The following is a 24,252-nucleotide window of genomic DNA, read 5'->3' as shown; positions in this document are numbered from 1 at the left end:
TTCGGTTGTTACACGGTACGTGTTATTTAGACTGTGAGTACTATTTTCTTTAATGAGGCTGCCTTCTTTCCCCCGCACTGCCCTCCCGTTGTCTGTTTCTTCTACCCCCAACCGCCCTCCCTCCCCTTGTCCGTGATGCCTACCATTTGCAATGCGAAAGGTCTCGAGTAAATGTGAGATCATCTGCATTGCAAATGCTTGTTTTTCCAGCTTGCCCTTATCTACCTGCTTACCTGCCTTTATGAATTTGCAGCAAAACACACAAGGTGATGGACGGAATGTTGCACATTGGCAAAACATTCACGCCATTCACAGATCTGGGTTTAATCCATCGTTATTTTGCTCACCACGCCACCCCAGTTCAGACATGGCCAAAAGCAAATCAGTCTTGACCCTGTGCCTCATGGGAACAGTCCAAACCGAACTGCCAAACCATGTCTTCCCTGGAATGGAATCAGGCATCCTAGGACCGGTTTCTGGCTATCAGCCGTCTTCAGACGGGATAGCTGGCCTCTAGTGGCGCATTGAGCAGGGGACCAACGTCTGGGCATATACTTCCCACATAGGGTGAACAGCAAAACACACTAGGTGATGGACAGAAGGTTGCACATTGGAAAAGCATTCACCCCCAGTCACAGATCTGGGTTTATATCACTAGAACAGGGTATAAGGTGAGACACTTAACTGCACTCAATCTAGTAAATTTTGGTCTCGTTATGTCTGGGGGTGCCAAGAACCTGAAGCCATATACCCCTAGGCCTCCAGAATCAGTGCCAAGGCACTGTACACAATTCAAAGAAATAGTTCGGCACACCATATAATGTACAGTGAGTAATATCAGAGAGGTCAAAAAATATATCAGTAAGCCATTATATATTCTTTTCTTTCTTTATTTTCAATCTTCACAAAGTAGCCAACGCGTTTCGTCCGAAGGACTTCTTCAGGGCGAATGGATGAGATGTAATTTAATATTCTGAATTTTTATCAGTTGGGTCAAATTTCTTCAGCTACTGTGATTGCACCAGTCTCCAGATGCTAGGATGGCAGCTATCCTTTTGTTTTGTGGTAGATTGATCGAAATTTTGAGAGATGAATATATTCTAGCGTAAAGGGATGTCAAATACGCATCCGCACGGGTGATGTAAGTGTTCACCTTCGCCAGATTTATCTTTCGTGTGGTCTCCTCGGTTGTCGTCTCGGAAAGTGGTTCGAACGCGTTGGCTACTTTGTGAAGATTGAAAATAAAGAAAGAAAAGAATATATAATGGTTTACTGATATATTTTTTGACCTCTCTGATATTACTCACTGTACATTATATGGTGTGCCGAACTATTTCTTTGAACAGATCTGGGTTTAATCCATCGTTATTTTGCTCACCACGCCACCCCAGTTCAGACATGGCCATATGCAATTCAGTCTTGACCCTGTGCCTCATGGGAACAGTCCAGACCGAACTGCCAAGCCATGTCTTCCCTGGACCGGAATCAAGCATCCTAGGACCGGTTTCTGGCTATCAGCTGTCTTCAGCCAGGATAGCTTGACTCCAGTGGCGCAGTGAGCACGGGACTCACGTCTGGGCATACCCTTCTCACATAGGGTGAACAGCAAAACACACAAGGTGATGGACGGAATGTTGCACATTGGCAAAACATTCACCCCCAGTCACAGATCTCGGTTTCAGCCATCGTTATTTTGCTCACCACGCCACCCAAGTTCAGACATGGCCATATGCAAATCAGTATTGACCCTGTGCCTCATGGGAAGAGTCCAAACCGAACTGCCAAACCATGTCTTCCCTGGAATGGAATCAAGCATCCTAGGACCAGTTTCTGGCTATCAGCCGTCTTCAGACAGGATAGCTTGCCTCTAGTGGCATATTGAGCAGGGGACCAACGTCTGGGCATATACTTCCCACATAGGGTGAACAGCAAAACACACTAGGTGATGGACAGAAGGTTGCACATTGGAAAAGCATTCACCCCAGTCACAGATCTGGGTTTATTCCATTGTTATTTTGCTCACCACGCCACCCCAGTTCAGACATGGCCATATGCAATTCAGTCTTGACCCTGTGCCTCATGGGAACAGTCCAGACCGAACTGCCAAGCCATGTCTTCCCTGGACCGGAATCAAGCATCCTAGGACCAGTTTCTGGCTATCAGCCGTCTTCAGCCAGGATAGCTTGACTCAAGTGGCGCAGTGAGCACAGGACCCACGTCTGGGCATACCCTTCCCACATAGGGTGAACAGCAAAACACACAAGGTGATGGACGAAATGTTGCACATTGGCAAAACATTCACCCCCAGTCACAGATCTGGGTTTAATCCATCGTTATTTTGCTCACCACGCCACCCAAGTACAGACATGGCCATCTGCAAATCAGTCTTGAACCTGTGCCTCATGGGAACAGTCCAGACCGAACTGCCAAGCCATGTCTTCCCTGGCCTGGAATCAAGCATCCTAGGACCGGTTTCTGGCTATCAGCCGTCTTCAGCCAGGATAGCTTGACTCCAGTGGCGCAGTGAGCACGGGACCAACGTCTGGGCATACCCTTCCCACATAGCGTGAACAGCAAAACACACTAGGCGATGGACAGAAGATTGCACATTGGCAAAACATTCACCCTCAGTCACAGATCTGGGTTTAATCCATCATTATTTTGCTCACCACGCCACCCCAGTTCAGACTTGGCAATATGCAAATCAGTCTTGACCCTGAGCCTCATGGGATCAGTCCAGACCGAACTGCCAAGCCATGTCTTCCCTGAACCGGAATCAAGCATCCTAGGACGGGTTTCTGGCTATCAGCCCTCTTCATCCCGGATAGCTTGACTCCAGTAGCGCAGTGAGCATGGGAACCACATCTGAGCATACCCTACCCACATAGGGTGAACAGCAAAACACACAAGGTAATGGACGAAATGTTGCACATTAGCAAAACATTCACCCCCAGTCACAGATCTGGGTTTAATCCATCATTATTTTGCTCGCCACGCCACCCCAGTTCAGACATGGCCATATCCAAATAAGTCTTGACTCTGTGCCTCATGGGAACAGTCCAGACCGAACTGCCAAGCCATGTCTTCCCTGGACCGGTATCAAGCATCCTAGGACTGGTTTCTGGCTATCAGCCGTCTTCAGCCAAGATAGCTTGACTCCAGTGGCGCAGTGAGCAATGGACACACATCTGGGCATACCTTTCCCACATAAGGTGAACAGCAAAACACACAAGGTTTTTGCATTTGTCACCCGAGTGGGACGGGATATGCTCAGACTTGAATCCCATGCTCTACATGCCACTGGATTCAAGCTATCCTGGCTGATGACGGCTGATAGCCAGAAACCGGTCCTAGAATGCTTGATTCCAGTCCAGGGAAGACATGGCTTGGCATTTCGGGCTAGACTGTTCCCATGAAGCACAGGATCAAGACTGTTTTGTATATGGCCATGTTGAACTGGGGTGCTGTGGTGAGCAAAATAACGATGGATTAAACCCAGATTTGTGACTGGGGGTGAGTGTTTTGCCATTGTGCAACATTCTGTCCATCAATTGTTGTTGTTGCATTTATCACCCCGAGTGGGACAGGTATGCTCAGACATGAGTCTCATGCTCTCCATGGGACTGGAATCAAGCTATTCTGGCTGATGATGGCTGATAACCAGAAACCAGTCCTAGGATGCCTGATCCCGGTCCAGGGAAGACATGGCTTGGCAGTTAGCGCTGGACTGTTCCCATGAGGCACAGGGTCAAGACTGATTTGCAGATGGTCATGTCTGAACTGGGGTGGTGTGGTCAGCAAAATACAGATGGATTAAACCCAGATCTGTGACGGGGGAATGTTTTGCCATTGTGCAACATTCCGTCCATCAATTGTTGTTTTAGCATTTGTCACCCCAAGTGGGCTTGGGTATGCTCAGACGTGAGTCTTGTGCTCTCCATGCCACTAGAGCGAAGCTATCCTGGCTGATGATGGCTTATAGCCAGAAACCGTTCCTAGGATGCTTGATTACGGTCCAGGGAAGACATGGCTTGGCATTTCGGGCTAGACTGTTCCCATGAGGCACAGGGTCAAGACTGATTTGAATATGGCCATGTCAGATGTGGGGTGGTGTGGTTAGCAAAATAACGATGGATTAAACCCAGATCTGTGACTGGGGGTGAATTTATTGCCATTGTGCAACATTCCATCCATCAATAGTTGTTTTGTATTTGTCACCCCGAGTGGGACGGGTATGCTCAGACGAGAGTACCGTGCTCTCCATGCCACTGGAATCAAGCTATCCTGGCTGATGAAGGCTGATAGCCACAAACCAGTCCTAGGATGCTTGATTCCGGTCCAGGGAATACATGGCTTGGCAGTTCAGGCTGCACTCTTCCCATGAGGCACAGGGTCAAGACTGATTTGCAAATGGCCATGTCTGAACTGGTGTGGTGTGGTGAGCAAAATAACGATGGATTAAACCCAGATCTGTGACTGGGGGTGAATGTTCAAGTTTATTGTTTGATTAGTTAAAATCATTACAAAGACCCACCCTAGAAAAATAGAATACTTCTGCACATGCGACTAAGATTATCATGCAATGAAAAGGATCAAAATGCATCACTATTTTGTCTTACAAAAATTACAAGTCTATAAAATCCAATTGTAAAAAATAGTAATTTAACAGTGTTAAAAATCAAATAATAAAACGTGTTTTTTTTTTTTTAATATCCAAACCCATTGAAAAGGGTGTGGGGTGATTTTACATGGATTTATATTTGGTCATTCATCAGCTTGCAATAGGAAACTATTGACGAGTTTCATGAATTTGACTCCTCGGCAAGCTAGGATGTTCGACGATCCCTCCAACTAGCAAATAACTGATTGCCTGCTCGACCGGATGTTCAGATTGTTAAAAATAGCTTTCAGGTAGTGTCTCCTTTGGTTTAGGATGGCTGGACAGGCACATAGCAAGTGGATTAGGGTTTTTTTTTAAATCCACATAATCTACAGGATTCTGAATTAAAAGCTGGTTTCCATGAGGGGTATAGGTCCTTGGAGTCGTGCACGCCCATTCTAAATTTAAAAAAACAAGTTTTTAGGTAAGAGCTGAAATGGGCAGATAAGTAAGCTTGTGGCTTTGAGAACATGTACGAGTTTATGACTGTCCATCCGTGCCGCCTCTTGGTGAGGGCAGTTTTATCCTCCAGTAGAGATTTCTTTTTGGCTGCAACGTTTACTTTTTATTAAAGGCTCCTCTATCCATCGCATTGTCCCATGCTGGTTCAAGTTCAATCTCAACCAGAGAGGTACTCAGGAAACTCCCCCAGGAGTTTGGAGTTTCCTGCTCCCTCTGGGACTTAATTTTGTCCCAGCATAGGCTGTTCAGGTGCCCGAGTCAGAGGAACGGAGAGTATGGCAAAATTTTATAAAGTTACTCATTCCCCTGAATTTCTGATGCTGGAGACCAAATTCCAGTCTAACCTGGGTAGGCGAAGCACATTTCGGCAGATCAAAAACAGCTTTGTAGATTTTTGACTGTAACTCATTCTGTAGGTGCGAGTCTTTGCCACACCAAGGGACCAGGCCGTAGGACAAACTAGGTTGGATTTGGGCAGCCATTACTTTTAGCAAGTGGGAATAGTTCGGCCTGTGTAATTTTTTCTGTACTAATCTAAGGCGTAAATCAGTGATTGGGCCTTAGCTTTGAGGGCCAGTTTATGTTCTTTGTGAATTGTACCCTGCTCGATTGTTACGCCCAAATATTTATATGAACTTTTTTCTTCAACGTTAGCCCCGTTGAGCATCCATTTGAACTTTATTTTTCTACTGTCAAGCAGGCGAATGATTTTAGTTTTCTCCTTATTTAGCGCCAGCTGTTCATTGTCCAAGTAGGATACCAGATTGTTTATTGATCTCCGTAACCCCACTGGGGTTTGGCTCAGCAAGACTATGTCGTCCGCGTATTGGAGGATTGCAACCGGCTCATTAGCTAATTTCGGGGGGTTGACAGTCTGGTCTTTCTATGTATGGAGCTATGTCAGATAAATACAGATTGAAAAGGCTGGGGGCTAGAACACAGCCTTGTTTCAGCCCGCTTTGAGTGTGAATACTTGCGGTAGTACTCAGTCCGTTTCCCAGCTTGACTCTTGCCCAAGTATCCGTGTACAAGGTGATAATGGAGTTGAGCAGTACGTTCGGCAAGCCCCATATGTTGAGTTTTTTCCATAGGTGATTCCTTCTCACTCTGTCGAATGCGGATTTAATGTCCACAAAACTGGCGAAAAGGCGGCATTTTCTTCTTTGCGCTTGTTCTGTCAAAAGTGTTAGAGTTAAGAGGTTGGATAGAGTACCCATACCTTGCCTAAATCCTGTCTGGAATCTGGGAATGATGTTTTTTACCTCCATCCAACCTTGCAACTGGATTAGCAGGTACGAAGCGTACAGTTTTGCTTCAACGTCAATCAGTGAGATTAGTCTGTAGTTTCCCGGCTTACAGTGATCTACCTTTTTGAATATGGGGTGGATGATGGTCCCCCTCCAGGAAGCCGGGATGTTGGACTGTGAATAAATCTCATTGAAGACTGGGGTGAGGATGGAAGACCACATCTCTGGGTTATTCTTAAAAATGGCGTTCGGTATACCATTTTACCCGGCCGCTCCCTGAGACTTTAGTTTCCATCTGAGACCACTTAGCTCTTTCACGTTTGTCAGGGAGTTTGGCTCATTGATGGATGAGTTTGATTAAGGTGTGCTGTCTTCTGCAGAGACCGGAGTGGATAGGCTTGGACTTCCTTATGTTCGTGGTTAGGCCCGTGAGGTAATTTTTCGGGACCCTTCGTAGATGAGGCTTGGACTTCCTCATGTTCGTGATCGTCATCTCAACTAATAATCGCAATCCTTGTTAGGGTGAACCACTAAAGTCAATAAAGCATACAGGCTTACTTAAATTAGAGGCAATGTGTAAAATATTTAGCCAGACCTAAAAACAGTAATATAGTTGAAATACAAAACAATAAAAATCCCCAACAAATTAGAACAACAGAGTAACGTTTAATAAACAAAATTACACTTAAATGACAAAAATCCAATAAGTGGAATAGGAGATATGAATTTTTAAAGTTTTAAGTAGGAATAGCTCCAAGAAGCACAAAGTGTCAATGATAATCAATGGTCATAGTAAAACAGGACCTACGTGCGGTTCGACACAGACCACAATGGAGCATGGGTTGTATATACTAAACGGGTCTGAGTAATTCGAAAAAAGAGCATTATAGGCTCTAACTGACAACACAAGTGTTTTGTATTGTTAATATGTATGCAATAGCACTCAACCTTCTAATGGTCCTACTGCTTCGATACCATAAACCAAAGTGAAAAACAATACACAAAATGGAGTTATTTGGAAGTCCAATGTTTTTACTGAAAATTCAATTATTCACATATTAATCCAGATTATTCAAGCCTAAGAATTTTTCTACTAGATTCACTTTAACACAAGAGCCATGATATGGAATTCCCAAAAAGATTTTTTTTATTCTTCACGGCATCAAACTGCAGTCCAGCCAACACGTTTCATGCCAACAAGGGACTTAATCAGGGTTTAGAGATTTCTTAGTGCTCCTTGTGGACAAGTTTAAGCCACAAAGAAGAGGGGGCTGAATAGTGGTATCACCCAAAGTTCATTAATAACTCCTTATCGATTATTCCTAGATAAGAGTAAACCAGAGAAGGGAGAAGGTTGAATATCTGTATACCCAGTGGGACCTGCCAGGTTAAGCAGAAAGACGTTGCATCCCATCCATGCGAAATCTTCTCAGGTTTGCCCTGGTCAAAGGTTTAACTTAATTACTTTAGACCTTTACATCCCAATCCAACACAAGAGTGCACTTTTAAAGTCCCTAAGGGCTTCAGAGGAGGCACTTAGAAACTCACAGCATGGCAGGAAGAGTCCAATCTATGTCCGTTTGCCACTGATCATCTTGGCACTTTGTTGTATACCTGTAGCTTGAAAAGAAGGTAAGCCTTATCAACCTGGGACAGTGGTTCCCAAACCTTTTTGGCCTGCTGCTCCCTTGACCCATTGGCCATTGCCCGAGGCTCCCCACTGTTACGTTTTTATGGAGGGATGTAAGCCTGGCATCAGGAGTACTTGCATATTTCTCCCTGAAAATAATTGGGATGAAGCTGATGTAGGCATTATAATCATATAGTCATAGTGTTTCTTATTACAAAGGCGGCACCTCTAATAAAATATTCCTAGTTACACTTCTTTGGCATGCCTTTTTTAGGGTGTTGTACAACATTTTAGGACCCTATTGTAATTCTCCCGATTCATGCCCTAATATAGGTATAAATCACCATATCCTTATATAGGCATAAGAATCATAACCATATTTAGACATAGCTCATGCAGTTCAAATACGGCAGGGCTACTTCCACTAATTCCGAAAATCAACAACGATTTCTTGGAAAACTGGGCTTCAGCAGCTAGGGACTTCCCCTTGCTCGAAAACTGACTTGTCCAAGAACTCATGGAGTTATCAAAGAACTGAGACTCTTTGATGATGTTATTATGTCCACCTTTACGTCAAACTCGGTACCTTCAAGGTATAAATATGCCCACACTTGCCATAGCAAACACTTAGTGGTTTGGAGCAGTTCGACTATCTACTTGCCCGACGCACCCTGCTACAGCAAGTGCCGAAGGAAGCCGACCCTCCAGCAGACGCACTGAGAGAGTGTTTCCAAGCTACCCTTGCGGGTTGTTGGGAAATCGAATCCTGAGCTTGACCTTCTTCATTCCAAATCAAGGTACAGAGCTGATTAGACTCTAAGAGAAATCTTGGACAGATTCTTGGCAAAGAATATTACATTTATGCTACACCTCACTTACTTCTTCCCTCATACTAAGCTCAGGTTAGGTACATCGTGGTAGGCGTATTTTAGAAGCACCAGTTGAGTACTTTTAGCTTCTGTTATTTATGTATGTATTTATCTATGGTCTAGGCACCATACAATGCTCTTACAGTATTATTTTATTCTACTCTTTTAACTGTATGCATTCTATTTTGCAATTTCTTATGCTTGAGAAAGAAGACTGTTCAAGAAATCCTTTTATTGAAAACGCCCGTCTCTCTATTTCTCTGCACCTCTGGTGAAACGAAGCATGCACGATTGACTGAGTAAAATATCTATCTATTGTTTCCACGACTCTGAAGATCAGTTTTATCTTGGGGAAACAAAGTTGGGATGTTTATGCGGTTGTCAGAAACTAAATCCCTTCTTGTGAACTTGAGAAAGTTTCTAGTGACCTCTGAGCTAGCTGGCACTCACAATTAAGTCTCATATATTCGATAGCGACCTAGTAGACATAAGTCCTACGTCACATCTATAGGATATATTATTCCAATGCGTAGAGCCTATTGGCAGTATAGAAACTACACTACAAGAGTACCCTCTCAAACTTTTGTTACCCCACTTACAGTGCTAGATAGCACCCCTATGAATATAGGCCCCCTTGACAAAGTGTTTCTGTGCTTTAAGAATATTTGCATGCACTTCCATTTCTACCCATGTCAGACATGCAAACACGCCAGTCTCAGCAGGGTTTCACACGATTTTATAACCATATATAGCTGTATTTTTGCTGTCTCCTCCCTAAAATTGCCTCCAAATCAATGCAAGCCAAATAAATTCTTGATTTCTTTTTAAACAACCCTCTTTATTGAATCTAAATGTTGGCATTTTTCTGTATATGGTGTTATACTTACCTGTTCTCCAGGAGAGAGCAGCCTGTCCTGAAATGCGTGTGGACTGAAAGAAATGGGTACTCGAAGTACCTATAGTTCAAGTACAAGTGTCAATACTTAATAATACATGTGTTTAATAGACAGGACAACTGTACTTTCCTGATAACTTGCATTGGTGTAATGCATTTGGAAAAAAATAAATATTAACGAGCTAAACAAAATAAATCAGGCATCTTCCACTTACTTTGGGAGTGTTGGAACGTGGGGATCCAGAGAAATATGGACGTCATCTCCCTCGATATACCATCAATTAAGCACTATGGATACAACTTTAAGCATGTCACTTACAAATTTTCGACTTCATGCTTTTAATTCTAATGAGTTTAACTGAAGCCAACAGACCCTTCCACATTAAATGCATTAATGTGCTTGGTGCGCAGCTCCCGTGGCTAGATTTCATGGCTCCCCAAGGAGCCACAGGGCACAGTTTGGGAACCACTTCCCTAGGAGTTCACTTCTTTGTCCTCTAGGGTTCTTTTCAGGTTGCAGACAGCAGGGACAGTCCTCAATTTCAATTTCAAAATGCTTTATTCGGTATATATATATATATAACCATATAGCAGCAAAAATAACAACACATAAAACATAATATTACATGTACAATAATATTTAGCCCAACAGTGTCAAAATCAGATCCCAAATCATCAGGTACCAAGTACAGACGAATAGTACTCACTCTTGAGCAAAAATACACATAGTAGAATACGGATTACCTTTCTAATACATGTGCAAAGTTCGCAATAAAGTGACATATGCTAACATTCAGTGGAGGAAGTACATGATTGGTCGGTAAAAAAAAACACATACTGTACAATTTCAAAAAACGTATGTGCAAAATTCCCAATAATAAAGTGCAATTCACAGTGTCGCTAGTATTCCATCATTAATGACCTTAAAACACATAGTAGGGCCAAAAAAAGATGCCATCTTTCCCATTTACAGTAGCATAAGAACTATTTGTACTGCATATTCATACAATAATCGATTTCCGTGCAGATATGCATTTTAAAATATATGTGGCTACATAAAAACATACATCTGGACTTTCTAGGTTAATCATTATCTGCATAGCTGTCTTAGTGCGTCGTATCTCATATTTTAAAAAGATGGGTTTTAGATAAAATTTCCTAAAAGAAATATCAAATTTACAGAACAGCATAAAATGACAGCTACTCTGCTTAGAAGTACCATCACAAGGGGATAGGGAGGCACTATGCTGCTTAATCAAAGGGAATGCCACTAAGTGATGCACAATGCCCAAGCGTAAGCGAGTTAATTCAAAACGATGGGAGCTTCTTGTGACTACTGTTAGATATGATTGGAAGCCTTCGCTTATGCTATATTCCTGATACAGAGTAAAAGTGCTTTGTTTCGTGCATTCAATGATCCTGCCATTACTTTTATATTTTAAAAAGTCCTCTTCTGATCTTCCTCAGGTCCAGCAGTGTTCTGTAGTGAGTGCCAGGAGGTGTTAGATTTTTGTGTGGCTTTAGCTGGTGGGTAGGAATGACCATTAGGGGTGCACTAACAATTGGGCTAAAGGTTCTTGAGGTTAACCCTACCCACTGTGGGTATTTTCAAGCTGTCAGAAATCTGTGGCCACACTAAGTTTTGGCTTTGTGAGCTGGAATGTGCATAAGGGGAGTATACTATGGTAATTACTGACTCCTCCCATAACGAATCCAGTTTTAGGCAGTTCATGTACCCCCCAACAGTAGTCTGGTAGAACAAGGCTGAGCTTTCAGCAACTAAACAGTTGATACATGAATATTGCTTTGGTATTTTGATTCCCTCCTTTGAAGTGTGTCCCAAATGCCATATGTGAACCCTGCACACGTGTCAAACAAGCTTTGACACTCTTATGTCAAAAAAGAGGCCAGCTGTGATTGGGGACTTGCTGGCTTGAGGTGGGGAGCAAAAGAAGGGCTCTATCCAAATGCTAGCTCATATTTGCTTTTGAGAGGGACGGTTTGTTTGACGTGCATCCCAAGTGTCATATGAATAACCTCAGCAGACCTGTCAAGCAGGTCTTGACAATCCAGCACGCTCTGACACTGTGATGTCAACAGAAGGCCAGCTCTAGTGGAGGCCGGTCTGGATGGGGGCAAAGTAGGGTGCAGTTCAGGGTGTTAGCTACATCTGCTTATGACAGGTTAGGCCTCTTTGAAGTTAATCAAGTCTTTGTGACAACACACAGGACATCCTGTCAAGGGCATAGTACCACCTCCCCAATCCCATGGCCTTTTGTCCTAATACGGGGAGCAACTGTACACCTCATCCATGCCTTTGGAAACACTAATTAATGGCTGGCAGAAGAGGGAGAGCAAAATGCAGATTTAGGTTCCAGGGACTTCCAGTAAAGCAGAGGTAGCTTTCTAAAAGTAATCTTTAAAAAATATTTATCAAAAAGGCAACTTCACCAGTGAATTTGGCTTGTAATAAATAGTCCCAAAAGTCCAAAAATGAAATTTGCAGGTGTTTCCTAGGTTGAGATGATATTTATTAAACTTTCCATTCCATTCCATTCAACTTTATTTCAGTCATAAAAAGCCAATAAAAGTAAAAAAAAAACATATACATATATAGCTCTATTAAGACAAATCATGAAATTTCATTAATAGCAGATTACAAAATATGGCCAGAGAAACATTTTAGTTTTCTAATAACTTTGGACCATTTAAAAACGAGGATGATTGGGGGCGTGGTTTGGCCAGCAACTATGGCGGTGGAGTAGGGCGAGAGCTCCGACCAGCCTGGACAGTATCCTGTCTGTCATTATATCCTGTCCCTAGACATCTGCTGCGCAGCGTTATGTCCCTTTGAGGTCGCCTACCTTCTAGCGATCCTCTGGTGATTGTGGTGACAGATCTCCAGCAGTGGAAAGGGGTGGAGAGCCCTGGGGCGGTGGCGAGGCCTACTGAGACGCTGGCAGAGAGTAAGCCCGGGCCCCCAGTCAATCGCCGGTCCGGCGAAGGGCACCTGGCGATCGGCACGGCTGAGGCGGTGCATTCGGCGCGGAGAGGGCCTGCACTGATCTAGCACCCCGGTGTGTGGGTGGCCCACCCCGGTCCAGCGGAGCGTGAGGAGGCATTGCATAGGAGGCAGGTGGGTGGGCCGCGAGATCCGCCGATAAGGTCTGGTGGGTGCTGCCGCCATTTTAAGGCACTAGGGCACCCCGAGGAGGCAGACGAAATCGGGTGCCCGACCCATTACCAGATGGAACTGGGAGATACTTGGTGGCGGTGAGGGACTGAGCGGCCCCCCCTGGGGATCTAGATGTGGCTGATCGGCCAGACCGGCTGAAATTGCGGGGAGAGGCTCGAGATTGCTGCAGCTGTTGACGATGGCCCTAGGAGAATAAGGGCGCAGCCTGGGGTCCCGGTACGGATCGGTGAGCTGGAGTGGACCTGTGTGGGGTGGAGAGTGCGCTCCGAGCCCCCCTCATTTCCCCCCTCCCCCCTCCCCGGTTGAGATCTCTTGGTGGCTGCTGTGAATGGCGGTCGGGAGGGTCGGTGGTCGGATCGGGCCACAGTGGCAGTTGAGGGCTGAGGGGCCCCTCATTTAGTGCGTAGAGGTGCCTGAGAGGAGAGACACAGCGGTGACGTGTTGGGTCCAATTGTTGCCACTCCCTATTGATACAGACGGAGTGGGGAGCGGTCACACGGCCCCGCAGGACTTATAATGGGGCTGAGGGTTGCCGCGCTGGTTGCGCTCCACTTAGGACGGAGGGAAGGAGGCCGCGGGAGGGCCTGTTGGTCTGCGCCGCCGTGGCGTTGCTGGCTGCTGAGCTCCTGATCGGGAAGTGATTCATCGCAAAGAGCAACAGGCTGTGCTGCGATGACACGAGACCGCACTGGTGGAGGACAGACTAAGCAGGGGCCCATTGACAAGTTCACAGAGGCCGGCCTTGCAGCTGGGGCGGCGGGGTCGCAAAACCAGTCACCTGACAATGCTGCACTCCTGGCTGCGATCACCCAGTCCAGGTATATGCTCGACGCCAAGATCGGGGCGGTGGGCTCGGATGTAATGTTGCTCCATCAGGACCTAAGGAATGCAGTCGAACGCATCACTGGCACGGAGACCCGTATCTCAGAAGTGGAGTACGATCTGTCTATCCTGAAGAAGAAGATTGCGGACATGGAGAGACTGCAGAAGGGCCTGGATATGGGCGTTGAGGATGCTGAAGGGCGGGCTCAGCGGAACAACCTACGGTTTGTGGGATTTCCGGACGGCTGTGAGGGGGACAATGTGGAACGCTTCCTTAGCTCCCCCCGGAGGTGCTGTCTCGTTGCTTTGCGGTGGAGCGGGCCCACAGGGCCCTGATGCAGAAGACCCCCAGGGGCACGTCCGAGGCCCATCATTGCCAAATTCCTCAATTACTCAGATCAGGACACTATTCTGAGGCAGGTGCGGACAAAGGCCTCCCTCACGTGCGATAACGCGACCATCCTCATTTTTCCGAACTATACGCGCCTAGTGCAACAGCAGCGACAATCCTTCCTTGGCGCTAAGGTGCGACTTCGAGGCCTCAAGCTCCAGTACGTCCTGTTGTACGCAGCCCGGCTGAGGGTCATCTTCCAGTAACGCACGCTATTTTCCGGCTCCCCTGAGGAGGTGTTCAAATGGATGGATGAAACGGTGAAGCTACGTGTCAACACGCCGCCGGGAAGATAATCGGACTCTTCCTCCAGCTGGATGGACAGCGAAGGCCTCAGGAGCCTGCGGCGATGGAATAGGAGATCGCGGTCCAGGCACAGTTCTCGTTCTGGCTTCACAGTTCGGCGGGGGGATCCGTCACCGGAGCAGCAAACTGAAGTGAAGTGCCACCGGAGACTTTTGAACTGATCTTAAAGTATGGTATGGGTGGATGTCTAGTTGGGCTAGTTCCTTAGGGCTGGGAGCCTGGCCCCGCAGGAGTGGGTGGGTGGGAGTGAAGCCCTAGAGTTATGGGTTATCGTTTGGGGGTCCATTGAAGGGGTTTGCCTTTGTTCCCCCGTTGGGGTCCTGGCTACATTCCGACCGCGACAGGTGCTTCTATGTTGGTGAGGTACAGGGTTGGGGGTGGAGGGGGGGCTTGCGAGGGGGGGTGGGGTTGGGGGGTCTGTTTGTGCATGTTTTGATGTTGCCTATGTGCCGTATTGCCTGTGTGCTGAGTCGCAGAAACACTAATAGCCTACTTAGAGCTTGTCCGTCATTTCTGATGCTGACGGGGGAGGGCAGGTAGCCCCTGACTCCCTATGCATCCTTAGTTGGAATGTGCGTGGGGTGCTGGATAAGGTGAAACGGGGGCAGTGCTTCATCATGCCAAAAGGGGCGGACGTACTCCTACTCCAGGAGACCCATATGCTAGGCACGAAGGCCCCATGTCTGCAACGTTATGGGTTCCACCAGATATACCACTCGAGGTTCACCAGGGGGTCAAGAGGGGTAGCGTTATTAATACACCGCAGGGTCTCATACACACATGACAGACTTTGGACCGACACACGGGGTCAATACCTTATTCTGCAGGGCAGGATAGGGGGAGACAGGGTGACCATGGGCAGCGTTTATGCTCCGCCGCCCTTGCAGTGGCCTCTTGTGGAGCGACTTATGGCTCTTTGGGGTGACATGCCGGATGCCCTAGCTGTGGTCAGGGGGGACTGGAACGATGTGATTGACCTGAGCTGCGATAGGTGGCGGAGTGGGGCGACTGATGGGCTGGGGGGTCCTCCCACAAAACTGCGCGCCCTGGCTACAGGACTTGATTGGACGGGCGGATGGAAAGATATGCACGGCCCGCGTAGGGAATACACATACTTTCCGAGGGTGCATGACTCATTTTCCAGACTAGACTATATCTCCGTGCCTAGGGGACTGACACATAGGATAGTGTCGGCCGAAATCATGCCAAGAGCCCTTCCTGACCATTCGCCGGTGGTCCTCACATTTAGGATAGGTTCAGGCAGACAGCCTTTCAGGTGGTGAATGTCGGGGTGGCATCTACTGAAGGATGACTATAGGGAATACCTGACTAAAGAAATAAACAACTACTTTGTCTCTAATGTAGGCTCCGTGGACTCCCCAGCCACCCTCTGGGAGGCGCTAAAGCCCACGATACGGGGTGTCGATATTTCCTGGGGTGCAGTGGCGCGTAGGGAGCGGCAATGAGATTTGGTGCAGCGGGAGGCGGCCATTGAGGCGCTGGAGCGGAGGGGTCGGGAAGTGGGTGGTGGACCGGCCAGACGACAACTAGCGCTGGCTCAGCAGCAATATACTGCGGTTTTGATGGAGGAGGCACGTCAGGCCTGGCTAGCCATGCATAGCCAAGTGTACCAGTGGGGCGATAAATCTAGCAAGATGTTGCAACACTTATGCCAGGGCACGCTCCTCGCCCAGGCACTGCCCCAGTTGGTGGATTCGGAGGGAGTGCCCGTCATTGAGCCCTCGGCCTTTGCGGAGAGCTTGGCAGCATACTATGAGGAGTTGTATGTGCCCAGGGAGTGCCTGGCGGAGGATGTAATTTAGCGGTTCATTGACGATCTTCCCCCGCGGTCAATCACAGATGACGTGCGGGAGCCGACGACGAGCTGGGCTCAGCTCTGGGTGAGCTGCGCCCCGGTAAGGCCCCCGGTCCCAATGGCTTTCCGTCTGAGTTTTTCAGGTGGTTCCATGTACAGCTGGGCCCACATCTTCGCTCGGTAGTGGAGGAGGGAAAGCCCCATGTGAAATGGCATGCGTCAGTCTTACGCCTGCTGTGAGGCAGGCGTAAGATTTTGACGCAACAGCATCCTAAAAGTGACGCAGTGAAATCTCATAGATTTCACTGCGTCACTATTACGAGGCCTTTTGCGGGGGAACGCCCCCTCTGCATACATTATACCTGACGCAGGTATAATGTGGCGCAGGGGTTTAAAAAGTGACGCATCTACCTAGATGCTTCACTTTTTAAATATGGCGCAACAAGGCGCATATTTTACGCCGCTGGTGCGTCACAAAAAGTGACGCACCGGCGGCGCAAAACTGAAACAAGGCCTCATAAATAAGGGGATTGGCTTTTATGTTAAGAAAGTCAGCCGAGAGGGGAGGAGCTTCGCGGGCGAGCAAGATGGCCGCGTAAGCTCGGAGCTCCGCAGACCCTCCGCAAATATCCTGCAGGCTATCCTGTTCCACGTTAGTGGATTTCGATTGGTGAGAGGTCGCGGACGCGAGAACTGCTTTCCGCCTTCGAATCCGTTGTTCCTAGACGAAGTTACGTCGAGCTGAACTCTGTGCCAGGGATGCGCCATTGTCTCATGGGTGGCCGATGATCGTGCCGACGCTCCGCATGATTGGAATGCGAAGTGAAGATCTCCGATCCCTGCTGGCGGAGTGCATGTAGCTGCGAAGTCGCCTGCTGTCGACCTGGTTTGTTTGATGGCTTCGCCTCTGTTCTGCACATCTGCCCACCTCGTCCGGGCTGTGTAGCCCTTTGTTCTCCTTGGGTCCATCATGGCAGGCAGAGGAGACCCCGACAAGACGACGAACAGAGGCGTTCGGAGGACAACTCAGCCACAGTTGAACAAGATCGACCGTTATGCCCAGCAACGGACCTCGCCCTCTGTGGTGGCCCCTTCTAAAGACTCGCAACGCGCGGGCTCGCCTGATGGCTCGGAGCCCACTTTGAGTGATATTATGGGGGCCATCGCGGGCATTAGGACTGAAATGCAAAAGCAACATGAGGTCCTGACACATAAGGTGGACACCCTGGCCGTTGATATCAACTTGATCAGGGCTGACTTGGGAAAGACCAATGATCGAGTGAAATCACTTGATATTAAGACCTCCAGCCTGACTACCGATGTCTCGGACCTGCAAGCGGAGGTCCAGACCCTACGATCGGTTAACGACCAATTCTCCAGACGGCTGGAGGATTTCGAAGGGCGTGCAAGGCGACACAACGTTCGCATCATTGGTGTACCGGAGGGAGCGGAAGAGGCGACTGTGGACCTTTTTGTGCAGGATTTGATACAGACACATCTCGCACCATCTGGACTAAGTAACTTTTTTCGGTGGAACGGGCTCATGGGATACCTGGCGGCCCTCCGAAGTCGGGTGTTGCACCTAGACCCATCATCGCCCGGCTCTTCAATTTTAGAGACCGGGATGTGATCCTTCAAGCCTCCAGGAGACATGGACCACTTAAATTTCAGAACTCTGAGGTGCACTTTTACCCGGACTTCATTAGGGCCGTTCAGAGACAACGTCAGAGCTTTGCAGGGGTGAAACGGCGCCTTAGAGACATGGGTTTTAAGTACTCTATGCTATTCCCTGCTAAATTACGGATCGAGTACGAGGGCCGAGCCCTGTTCTTCGATGTGCCAGAGAATGCGAGCGATTGGCTGGATACTTTGCCGCAACGTCGAGAAGAGCACGACGAGCGCTCCGGAGGCGCAACTGGTGGCCTTGATCTCCAGGACTAGGTTCTGCTGTGCCGATTATGGCGGTTGGTGTTCCTGATGTCTGTGACTGCTAATACCAAAGCTTTCCCGTTTTTGTTGTTTCTTCTGTTTTTACATGGAGGGTGGCGGAGATTACTCACTCCTCTAGGGTCTTTTTTGTAGATTAGTTTATGGGGCGACAGGCACACTGCTGTTTGGGGGGGCTTTTTAGTCTGCTGCAGGGGTGCAGGGTGGGGGGTGGTGGTGGGGAAGTTTGTTTGTTCTTTCTTTATTCTCTCTTTCTATCTCTTAGGCAATGGGTTGTGTGTACTGATCTGTTTCACTTGTTGTTGAGGCTTTCTGTGGTTGGGCGGGGCCTGGGTCACGACGATGGGGGGTAGGAAATTGCAAGTTCTCAGTTGGAATGTCAACGGGTTGGGTGACCGTATTAAGAGAGGGGTTGTGCTTCAATTGATTAAACGCCATATGCCGGATGTTGTTCTTTTGCAGGAGACACACCTGGTTGGCAATACATGTAAAGCGCATAATCGTAAAGGGTATAAAATGGTGGCCCATTCGGGGTTCTCTTCGGGATCTCGGGGGGCGGGTGTCCTTGTTCGTACGTCCCTTCCGCTTGAGATTGACACTACTGTGATTGACAAGAGGGGGCGGTATGCTGCCGTGGCGGGACGATGGGAAGGGCGTGCCCTGACATTACTTTCAGTTTACGTTCCCCCGGGCCTACAGTCTAGCACTTTCCAGGACCTTGGTGGCGCCATTTTGAATTTGCCCCCTGGGTTGTTGATTGTGGGGGGTGATTTCAACTCGGTTTGCTCCGGCTCCTTGGACCGCCATCCGCCTAGAGACCTCCGTAGCTCCCAATTGTGGCTGCCAACTTTCCTTGAGACGCTGGGGTTGGTAGATAGTTGGCGACTTTTGCATCCCACACAATGTCACTATTCCTTCCACTCTGGCGCCCACGGTAGTCTTTCTAGAATCGACTACGTCCTTACATTGGCGGCTCACGCGCCTGCTGTTTCTGAGGCTCGTTTTTTGGCACGGGGTATCTCTGATCATTCCCCGCTGTGGATCTCTTTTGACTTCGATATTGTCATGTCGGAACGGCCGGTGGTTGTTAACCCGTGGTACTTCCGCAATCCCAAAACTCGCAATCTCCTAGCCAAGGCCATCGATCTCTATTTCACTGAAAATGAGGGGTCGGTTACGTCGGCCGCGACTTTATGGGAGGCGTTTAAGACAGTTTTGAGGGGCGAGGCTTTTGCTCTTATAGCGGAAGCCCGTAGAGTTAGAGATGCTGATTTGGTACGCATTGAGGCGGAGATCATGGAGATGGACTCCCAGTTGGAGGCTGAGCCCGATCCCGCTCTCCTACATGATCTCTTCCTTAAACAGTCGGAGTACCGTGATCTTGCTACTAACGCTGCCCTCGTCCTAGCTAAGGAACAGCAGGATCGGATTTACGACGTCGGCGACAAGGCAGGGAAGTTGCTGGCCTGGCTGGATAGGAGAGAGAGGGCTAGCCGTGTTGCACCTGAGATATTGGGGGAGGACGGAGTGGTTGTCACTGACCCAAGTGCCATTGCTGAGTCCTTCGCTGACTACTTTCGAGGCGTCTACACCTCTGTCTCGGACCGGTCTGAGACCGATTCAACAGTATTTCTTTCCGCTGTCGATCTCCCGTGCCTGTCGTACGAAGAACGCAATGACCTGGATAGGGACGTCTCTGTAGATGAGGTCGCACTTGCAATCCGCTCACTGCGATCGGGCAAAGCACCTGGTCCCAATGGTATCCCAGTTGAGTTGTATAAGATCATGCCGGATGTGGTATCCCCACACCTGCGCAACATGTTCCTGGAGGCACGGGAGAATGGCCTACTTCCCCTTGACCAGAGGTTGGCCACTATCGTGGTCATCCATAAGGAAGGGAAGCCGAGGGATTTGTGCCGGTCGTACCGTCCCATCTCCCTCCTGAATGCTGAGCCTAAGATTCTCGCCAAGATACTCGCCAATCATCTGGTTGGTGTTATCGGCGACTTAGTGCATCCGGACCAGTCGGGCTTTATTCCACACCGCAACAATGCCCTTAACTTGCGTAGACTTCACGGTGTCCTGGCCAGGGCCCATACCCTTGAGGAGCCGGCTGTCCTTGCGTCCTTAGACGCCACAATGGCTTTTGGCTCTCTCGAATGGAGTTACCTGTGGGCAGTGTTGGCGAAGCTCAGTTTTGGCCCGGTGTTTGTGGGATGGGTTAAGCTCTTGTACGCTGATCCGCTGGCTAACGTTGCTGTTAATGGCCGTGTTTCGGCGACTTTTGCTTTTCACAGGGGCACCAGGCAGGGCTGTCCTTTGTCGCCTCTTTTGTTTGCGCTCGCACTCGAGCCACTCGCGGCCTTGTTGCGGACTCACCCAGATCTACATGGTATCAGCTGGGCCCCTGGTTTTGAGGACAGAGTCTCTCTCTACGCAGATGATATTCTGCTCTACCTCACTTCCCCCTGCACGTCACTTATCGTGGCATGTGACGTACTGAGGCTTTTTGGCTGATACTCTGGCCTTGTTATTAATTGGGCCAAGTCTTCCCTGTATGTACTGAAAGGGGGTACACCGCGCCTCCCCAGAGGCTGCGGCATCCAGGTAGCCAGCCAGGGCTTTAAGTACTTGGGGATCTATATTTCTTGCAATGCGAAGGCGCGCTATGAACACAATCTGCTTCCCCCTCTTCTCCGCCTCCGGCGAGATGTGGAGGGTTGGCGCAAACTTCCGCTTTCCTTGCTTGGGCGCGCGGCATTATTTAAAATGATGTCCTTGCCCAGGTTCTTGTGCGCCCTGCAGAATACTCAAGATCCGGTTCCCGCCCGATACTTCCGGGAGATCGAAGGCCTTCAACGTGCCTTGCTTTGGGATGGCCGGCCCCGCATCGCTATCACGAAGCTTACGCTTCCGTGGTACGATGGGGAAATAGCGCTACCAGACATGCGTAGATACTACTGGGCCTCCCAGTTAGCGGCCATCAATCACGGTTTCTATGGTCCGGAGAACAACCCTGGGTACGCAATGGATAGGTGGCTCCTGGGTGGCGGTAATTACTATAGGGCGCTTTACTCGAGGTCTCTAGATGGGTGGATGTCGGGCCCAACGAAAACTGCGGTCCATATTTGGAGGGCTATCACCAAGGCACAGGGCTGGCAAGGCAAGCTGACTAGACTTACCCCACTATACGATTCAGACATCCTGGGCAAGTTGTGGCACACCAAAGGTTTCGATAAGTGGGACCTTATAGGTATCTCCAGGGTGGATGATATGTTGTCGAGAGGTGAAATTAAGACCTTTTCCCAGCTGCAGGATGAATATTAGCTGGGTACCTCAGAATTTTTCCGGTATGCCCAGTTGCGACACACATTGCTCTCTGCTAGACTGGAGGAGGGGGCGATCCCGGAAAGCTCCCCGTTGGAAGACAGGGTGCTGGACGGCCACATGCCGGACAGCGCCATCTCACTGTCCTATAAGAAGCTTATTAATGTTCGCACTGACCTCCTTCTGGGTGTACGGGATCAGTGGGTGTGTGATGGGTTGGAAATCGATGACGAGGACTGGCAGAGTGCGGTGTTCTCCCCTAAGGAGGTTGCCATCTCTTCCCGTCTCAGACTGGTGCAGCTTAAGATCCTGCATAGGGTGTACGTAACTGGCCCCCGACATGTGCATATGGGCTATTCGGTCGATGGGCTTTGTCGCCGCGGCTGTGGTGCCCTTGCCACTTTTATGCACATCCTCTGGGAATGCCCCGCCATAGCCTCCTACTGGAGACGTGTGCACCTGATTATGGGTGAGGTGACTGGGGTAGTGGTGCATGCGGAAGCAAGAAGGTGCCTCCTCAACATATGGGGACCGACGGACCACAGCGTGGCTCAGACGCAGTGGGTGACCCTTGGCAACATGGTGGCTAAACGTGATATCGCTCAGAAGTGGGGAGCTTCAGTAGCTCCCAAGGTGGTGCAGTGGAAAGCCAACATGGATTGGTGTATGTTTAGGGAGAAGACGGTCTAAGTTGCCAGGGGTAAGCCCAAAAAGTGGCTGAAATTGTGGGGGGCCTGGAATGCGTACAGGGGAGACATTTGCATACCCCCGGAACCTGTCTCGCTGGAGGAACATCTGTCGCCGTAGCCTGTGACACCAACTGTACTACGTTGTAAATATTATCCTGTTTTTTCCTCTCTCCTGGCCTTTCCTCCTGTTGCCATGCTTGTGTTCCCTATGCTCCCCCCCTGCCCCTCTAACTACGCCTCGCTGGTTTCTTTTACTCCATTGCCACTCTCTTTGCGCCCTTTCTGGCACCCTTTTTCTTTTTCTTTTCTCTATGTTCCTCTATGAAACAACAAAAAATAAAATCAACCTTCACTGTACTGTTACATTGATTCTTGCACTATTGTTCTCCTGTTTCGTTATGCTGCCTTGCCTCCGGGATGTCAGGCTGAATAGCTGTGTGCACTTTTTTCAAATAAAGGTTTTAAAAAATAAAAAAAATAAAAAAAAGAAAGTCAGACGATAGGTGCCCGAGTTTGGTGTTCCCCTGCAGATCGGCTAATTTGAGCAATCTATATGCTATTACAAGTTGAAGTTGAAATATTACCGGGGACACTTCCTCGGGAAAGGAGGAGCACAAGCAGTTTACCACTCGTTACCAGGATTAAAATGTACAGAGTTGTAAAGCCAACGAAAATCGGGTCTGCAAAAAGCCCCCCAAAAATCTGGTGTAACCCTGCAGAAAGGTTGAACTTACTCCTACACTGTTAATGAAGTGAGGCGATTATTTGACAAGTCTTTAGTTTCCCCTCAAGGTGATAACACTATGACTGTCAAATACTAGTTAACAACACTACCCAACACGAGATTGTTTGCTTTTTATTGTGTGTACAAAGAAATACATAATGTTAGTTTAGTAGAAAATTTACAGAGTGAAATAAAAGAACGTCAAGCAAAAAACAAAACAATTCAAGTCATTCCTTGAAAGCAAACATTGCCAAAGATCACATTGGTTATTCGTCGATGCTTCAATCTCTAAGCAGAACTTTGAAAGAATGTGCCATCCAAAACTTGCTTCCTTGCCTCTAAATTGTCCCAATGTTATGTTTTATTCTACCTGTAGATCTCAGAGACATGTCTAGAGGCCTAATCTACTCTAAACTTTTTTTCCCCCAATTCCTTTACTGGTAGAATGCATAGGATGATCAATATGTAAAAACAGATGAGAGGTGGCTCAACTGTCCAAGGGGACAGAGCACTCAATTACAGTGAAAAAACACAAGATTCCCCTAGAACATTACACACATACACTTCTACTCTTTCACCTGTCAGATAAACGACTCACATTCAGTTTCCTATCATACAATTAGAGCATTGATTTTTCTTAAAGGTAACCCCCTATAATTAAAATGGAGTCAAACAACAAATCCCTCGAATTCGAATATAGCGCTTGCAAATGTATAATTTTATTAAAATCATACAACAATCAATAATTAAAAGAAAAGGGAGCAGTTCTCCATACAATCGAATTAGCAACAATTCTGACCCTTATAACACAGAAATTAAAAACACATGACAAACACACAATTATGTTCAGTGCAAAGGCATACGATCTGTACCATTAAAAAAACATGAAAATCAATTTACATGAGGAAACCCTATGAACACAGATATGGATTCTGTTGTCTTGATAGATCCAAAAAAATTATACTAGAGGGGGAAACCTGATGAGAGCCCAGCTCTTATCCTAGGGGTTCCTCCATGTTGGATTCTTTTGAAAAAATGTGTCGATGCGTTTCGGTGATTACAACACAGATTAAACAACCACCTTCTTCAGGACTCAACAATTACAGGAATTTACTCCTCCATCTAAAGAAAATGTATATACACGAGATTTATTAACTTACAGACAACATATGTGTAAAATCAATCACAGTATTTCATTTATGAGCGCCACATCTTCGGTTAACCCTCATATACTAATAGTATGGATAAATAATTGAGACACTAGAGAACAG

This window comes from Lissotriton vulgaris, chromosome 2_1, assembly GCF_964263255.1.
Source record: "Lissotriton vulgaris chromosome 2_1, aLisVul1.2, whole genome shotgun sequence".
NCBI lineage: Eukaryota > Metazoa > Chordata > Amphibia > Caudata > Salamandridae > Lissotriton > Lissotriton vulgaris.
This window is presented reverse-complemented; position numbering follows the sequence as displayed.